The following is a 7,148-nucleotide window of genomic DNA, read 5'->3' as shown; positions in this document are numbered from 1 at the left end:
TAGAATGTCAGATAGAGTTCGAGAGTCGAGGACCAGGAAAGTGGGCAGGAAGTGTCTGCAGCACCAGGAAGGCTGCATTGCAGAGCTGGAACAGTGACTGGAGACACTGTGGGGCATCCACTAAGCTGAGAGCGTCATGGAAAGGTGGTGACTGCGCAGGCAAAGACATCACAGGCAGGAAGGCAGACAGAGAAAGAGGACTAGGTGGGCAGTGCAGAAATCCCCGGCATTCCATTCACTTGCAAAACAGACGGAGCACTTTGATACTGTTGAGAGGAATGGCCTCTCAGAGAAAAGTACCAACAAGCAAATTTGTTGCACCACAGTGGGCTTTGCTTCATGGGAGAGAAGGTAGCGTGTGGTAAGTGGGGATTCAGTCCTAACAGGAATAAACAGAGGTTTCGGATTGTAGACCCGCTAGCCTGACATCAGAGAAATATCAAAACATTGTAAATATGTTCACAAGTTGAAAGAACCGACCGACAAGGTTAAAGGCAGGATTGTGACTGAATGCTTTCCACCTGCCTGGATACATGTAACCCCAACAACAGCCAGGAAGGCTCAATAAAGACCAGGAGAAAGCTGCTCCTTGATTGACACACCACCCACTGCCTTAAATATTCGCTCTGCTCCAACACCGATGCACTGCAAAGACAGTGTGTACCAAATGCAAGGTGCACACAGCAACCTCAAAGCTTCTTCAACAGCACTTTCCAAACCATCTCGAAGGCCAAGGGCAGCAGCTGCACCACACCCCAAGCTCCCTCCAAACTATGCTCCAACCTGACTTGGAGTGACATTCCCAGTCATTACCCACTGCGGCATCAAAATTGCTAACATCGATTGCTAACAACCTTGTGGGAACATGGACCAGAAGGGCTCTGGGACCCGCTCTCCCCGTGACGGTCACTGCTCCGGGACTCCCTCTCCCCGTGACGGTCACTGCCCCGGGACACCCTCTCCCCGTGACGGTCACTACTCCTGGACCCGCTCTCCCCGTGACGGTCACTACTCCGGGACCCGCTCTCCCCGTGACGGTCACTGCTCCGGGACTCCCTCTCCCCGTGACGGTCACTGCTCCGGGACTCCCTCTCCCCGTGACGGTCACTGCTCCCGGACTCCCTCTCCCCGTGACGGTCACTGCTCCCGGACTCCCTCTCCCCGTGACGGTCACTGCTCCCGGACTCCCTCTCCCCGTGACGGTCACTGCTCCCGGACTCCCTCTGTGACGGTCATGCTCCGGGACTCCCTCTCCCCGTGACGGTCACTGCTCCGGGACCCGCTCTCCCCGTGACGGTCACTACTCCGGGACCCACTCTCCCCGTGACGGTCACTGCTCCGGGACTCCCTCTCCCCGTGACGGTCACTGCTCCGGGACCCGATCTCCCCGTGACGGTCACTGCTCCGGGACCCGCTCTCCCCGTGACGGTCACTGCTCCGGGACTCCCTCTCCCCGTGACGGTCACTGCTCCGGGACTCCCTCTCCCCGTGACGGTCACTGCTCCCGGACTCCCTCTCCCCGTGACGGTCACTGCTCCGGGACTCCCTCTCCCCGTGACGGTCACTGCTCCGGGACCCGCTCTCCCCGTGACGGTCACTGCTCCGGGACTCCCTCTCCCCGTGACGGTCACTGCTCCCGGACTCCCTCCCCCCGTGACGGTCACTGCTCCCGGACCCGCTCTCCCTGTGACGGTCACTGCTCCGGGACTCCCTCTCCCCGTGACGGTCACTGCTCCCGGACCCGCTCTCCCCGTGACGGTCACTGCTCTGGGACCCACTCTCCCCGTGACGGTCACTGCTCTGACTTGTTGGCCAGTGCTCCAGTGAATTTCTGCACTGCCTGTCATACACTCAGGGATGTACTGCACAGAAACAGACCCTTCGTTCCAACGTGTCCCTGCTGACTACAGATCCTCACCCATTGGGCCAGCACGGCCCATTTCCCCTCTATTATTTTTTAAAAGTGCAAGACACAAGGTGTACAAATCTTTATTCAATTTCCACCACCAGGAAGAAAGGAAACACCCGCGTGGCCAGTGACAAGCAGTGCCCTTCTTAGTGTTCAATGCTGCGTGATCAAACAGTGAAGGGGAGGGCAGGGATTAAATCTGGATAGAGTTGGAGGGCGAAATAATGCACTCCACTCCCTACGGCGCCCACCTCTCCCTGTCTAGGGCCGGGCCCAGGAGCAGACCCACGAGGAGGTCTTCAGACCTGCCCTCCTTCCTCCGTCCCGGGTGCCCAAAGATCAGGAGCGTGGGACTGAAGTGCAGCCAAAAACAGAGAAGAAGGTTCTCTAGAAAAGTAAAAAGGGAGTGCAAGCAGCCATACCCAAAATATACACAGTCCACAGACTCCACAGCACCACAGAACAAGGTGGATTGGGAGTCAGTAAACCACCACAACCTGTGGTTACAGGGGACGGCTGCGTGCAGCACCCTCCACCCCAGATCCCCAAGAGAAAGGGGGAGGACTCCCGCGTAGAGCACCCTCCACTGGGGATCCCCAACCCCCATGTGGCACCCAAACCCACCTAAACTGTTCCTTTCCAGATACCCATCCAATGCCAACAATGAGACCAAAGAAGAGATAATGCTGGAAAATCTCAGCAGGTCTGGCAGCATCTGTAAGGAGAGAAAAGAGCTGACGTTTGGAGTTTAACTGACCCTTATCTGTTGTAATTGTATCAGCCTCCACCAGTTCCATTGGCAGCTCATCCCATACACTTGTAGATGATGCACACTGTTCCCACTGAGTATTGATGGGAAAGGGAGTCGATGTGATGGTAATTAAGCAGGCTACCTCAACCTGGATGGTGTCAAACAGGAGTGTTGTTGGAGCTGTCCCCATCCAGCCAGGTGGGGAGTATTCCCTCCCACTCCTGACTTGTGCCTTGTAGATGGTGGACAGGCTTCGGGGAGTTACTCGCTGCAGGATTCCTAACCCCTGACCTAAGCAATAAGATGACACATTAGCACAAATAACAATAATTCTAAACTGTAATAAAAACAGCCAGGAAAACCGCTGTCATTAAGTTTGGATTCAGCCCCCACATTGACATTGCCTTCAGCACCTTACATCAAGATGGTGACAGACACAAGCAATAACAGTTGCTTTTCTCTCTATACTGTAGGCCCCTTAATAGTCAGAGAGAAATTGAGAAACAAATTTGTAAGGAGATCTGTTATCTGTAAGAATAATAAGGTGGTAATGGTAGGGGATTTTAACTTTCCAAACATAGACTGGGACTGCCATAGTGTTAAAGGTTTAGATGGAGAGGAATTTGTTAAGTGTGTACAAGAACATTTTCTGACTCAGTATGTGGGTGTACCTACTAGAGAAGGTGCAAAATGTGACCTACTCTTGGGAAATAAGGCAGAGCAGGTGACTGAGGTGTGAGTGGGGGAGCGCTTTGGGGCCAGTGACCATAATTCTATTAGTTTCAAAATAGTGATGGAAAAGGATAGACCAGATCTAAAAGTTGAAGTTCTAAATTGAAGAATTTTGACGGTATTAGGCAAGAACTTTCAAAAGCTGATTGGGCGCAGATGTTCGCAGGTAAAGGGACAGCTAGAAAATGGGAAGCCTTCAGAAATTAGATAAAAGCCCAGAGAAAATATATTCCTGTCAGGGTGAAAGGGAAGGCTCGTAGGTATAGGGAATGCTGGATGACTAAAGAAATTGAGGGTTTGGCTAAGAAGAAGGAAGCATATGTCAGGTATAGACAGAATATAGACAAAGAGGATAGATGAGAGCAGAGCAGTAGACGTGATCTATATGGACTTCATTAAGACGTTCAACAAGATTCCCCATTGAGACTGGTTAGCAAGGTTAGATCTCATGGAATACAGCGAGGACTAGTCTTCAGTGCTGGGTCCACTAGTTTTTGTCATTTATAGAAATGATTTGGATGCGAGCATAAGAGGTACAGTTAGTAAGCTTGCAAATGACACCAAAATTGGAGGTGTAGTGGACAGCAAAGAAGCTTACCTCAGATTACAACGGCATCTTGACCAGATGGGCCAATGGGCTGAGAAGTGGCAGATGGAGTTTAATTCAGATAAATGCGAGGTGCTGCATTTTGGGAAAGCAAATCTTAGCAGGACTTATACACTTAATGGTAAGGTCCGAGGGAGTGTTGCTGAACAAAGAGACCTTGGAGTGCAGGTTCATAGCTCCTTGAAAGTGGAGTTGCAGGTAGATAGGATAGTGAAGGCGGCATTTGGTATGCTTTCCTTTATTGGTCAGAGTATTGAGTACAGGAGTTGGGAGGTCATGTTGCAGCTGTACAGGACATTGGTGGAATATTGCGCGCAATTCTGGTCTCCATCCTATTGGAAAGATGCTGTGAAACCTGAAAGGGTCCAGAAAAGATTTACAAGGATGTTGCCAGGGTTGGAGGATTTGAGCTGTGGGAGTAGTTGAACAGGCTGGGGCTGTTTTCCCTGGAGCATTGGAGGCTGAAGGGTGACCTTATAGAGGTTTATAAAATCATGAGGGGCATGGATAGGGTAAATAGACAAGGGCTTTACTCTGGGGTGGAGGAATCCAGAATCGAGGACATAGGTTTAGGGTGAGAGGGGAAAGATATAAAAGAGACCTAAGGGGCAACTTTTTCACACAGAGGGTGGTACGTGTATGGAATGAGCTGCCAGAGGATGTGGTGGAGACTGGTACAATTGCAACATTTAAAAGGCATCTGGATGGGTGTACGAATAGGAAGGGTTTGGGCCGTGTGCTGGCAGGCAGGAGCAGATTGGGTTGGGATATCTGGTTGACATGGACGAGTTGGACCAAAGGGTCTGTTTCTGTGCTGTACATCTCTATGACTATGACTCTTTATATAGATGCTGTCAAATCTGATGAAATTCTTCAGCACTTTTATTTGTATTTCAAATTTCCAACAGTGCTTTTACCTTTCTTTTTAGCGTGGATTTTGCAGGCTCACCTTCCAGGGGCCACAGATAGCTACGCTGACAGCAGCCTTTGGCTAGCCGGCTGGTGTCTCTTGTCTGTGCTGAGGTCAGCAAGCAGGAACCATAGGGTATGGACTTCAACTCATAGCTGGCCTTTGGTGATGAAAGCCCTGAGCCTGGATTGGAGGAGAGTCTGTGTCTAGGTACGGTATCGAGTAAGGAGTGAGTCTGAGGTGAGAACTGGACCTGGGCACAGCAGAGAGCTCTGGTCCTGATGGTCCGGGGTGGGGGTGGGGGTGTGAATTCTCTATCAGGGTGAGGTTCAGGCTTTAATTCTCTCGGCGGGGGGGGGGGAAAAGAGGGGGGAGGTGGTGGTGTTTCCAGGAGGCCAGTGTTTTCCTCTCAGCTGGGGGAAATCAGGGTCATCCCTCTCTCTGGGGTGGGGTTTCAAGCTCCTTCTTTTGTGAGGGATCAGAATCTCTCTTTGGGGAGTTCAGTGCGTTTGGACTGATCAGGGTCTCTCTCTCGCTGGAAGGGGGAACGAGGGCACACTCACAGGAGTGGGAATGAGTCAGGGTCACTCTCTCGGGAGTGGGGATGAGACAGGGTCTCTCTCTCTCTCTCTCGGGAGTGGGGATAAGTCAGAGTCATTCTCTCTCTGGAGTGGGGATGAGTCAGGGTCTCTCTCTCTCTCTCTCTCTCTCAGGAGTGGGGATGAGTCAGGGTCACTCTCTCTCTCAGGAGTGGGAATGAGTCAAGGTCTCTCTCTCAGGAGTGGGGATGAGTCAGGGTCTCTCTCTCTCTCTCAGGAGTGGGGATGAGTCAGGGACTCTCTCTCTCTGGAATGGGAATGAGTCAGGGTCTCTCGCTCTCAGGAGTGGGGATGAGTCAGGGTCTCTCTCTCTCTCAGGAGTGGGGATGAGTCAGGGTCTCTCTCTCTCTCTCAGGAGTGGGGATGAATCAGGGTCTCTCTCTCATTCTCAGGAGTGGGGTTGAGTCAGGGTCTCTCTCTCTCTCAGGAGTGGGGATGAGTCAAGGTCTCTCTCTCTCGGGAGTGGGGATGAGTCAGGGTCTCTCTCTCTCTCTCAGGAGTGGGGATGAGTCAGGGTCTCTCTCTCTCTGGAATGGGAATGAGTCAAAGTCTCTCTCTCGGGAGTGGGGATGAGTCAGGGTATCTCTCTCTCAGGAGTGGGGATGAGTCAGGGTCTCTCTTTCGGCAGTCGGGATGAGTCAGGGTCTCTCTCTCGCTCTCTCTCTCTCTCAGGAGTGGGAATGAGTCAGGGTCACTCTCTCTCTGGAGTGGGGATGAGTCAAGGTCTCTCTCTCTCTCTCGGGAGTGGGGATGAGTCAGGGTCTCTCTCTCTCTCTCTCTCTCTCGGGAGTGGGGATGAGTCAGGGTCACTCTCTCTCTGGAGTGGGGATGAGTCAAGGTCTCTCTCTCTCTCTCGGGAGTGGGGATGAGTCAGGGTCTCTCTCTCTCTCGGGAGTGGGGATGAGTCAGGGTCTCTCTCTCTCTCTCGGGAGTGGGGATGGGTCAGGGTCTCTCTCTCTCTCGGGAATGGGGATGATTCAGGGTCTCTCTCTCTCTCTCTCTCTCTCTCTCTCTCGGGAGTGGGGATGAGTCAGGGTCCCCCTCTCTCGGGCGTGGGGATGAGTCAGGGTCTCTCGGTAGTGGGGATGAGTCAGGGTCTCTCTCTCTCTCTGGAGTGGGGATGAGTCAGGGTCTCCCTCTCTCTCAGGAGTGGGAATGAGTCAGGGTGTCTCTCTCCCTCCCTCTCTCTCTCTCTCTCTCTCGGGAGTGGGGTTGAGTCAGGGTCTCTCTCTCTCAGGAGTGGGGATGAGTCAGGGTCACTCTCTCTCTCTCTCTCTCAGGACTGGGGATGAGTCAGGGTCTCTCTCTCTCTCTCTCTCGGGAGTGGGGATGAGTCAGGCTCTCTAACTCTCTCTCGGTAGTGGGGATGTCAGGATCTCTCTCTCTCTCTCGCTCGCTCGAGTGGGGATGTCAGGTTCTCTCTCGCTCTTTGGGGAAGGGTATGGATCTTTCTCTCTCTGGGGGAGGGTATGGGTCTCTCTCTCTCTCTCTCTCTCTGGGGGAGGGTATGGGTCTCCCTCTCTCTCTGTCGCTCTCTGGGGGAGGGTATGGGTCTCCCTCTCTCTCTGTCGCTCTCTGGGTGAGGGTGTGGGTCTCTCTCTCTGTCGCTCTCTGGGGGAGAGCGTGGGTCTCTCTCTCTC

This window comes from Chiloscyllium plagiosum, chromosome 3, assembly GCF_004010195.1.
Source record: "Chiloscyllium plagiosum isolate BGI_BamShark_2017 chromosome 3, ASM401019v2, whole genome shotgun sequence".
Lineage (NCBI taxonomy): Eukaryota > Metazoa > Chordata > Chondrichthyes > Orectolobiformes > Hemiscylliidae > Chiloscyllium > Chiloscyllium plagiosum.
The sequence above is the reverse complement of the archived record's forward strand: the minus strand, read 5'-3'. Positions refer to the sequence as shown.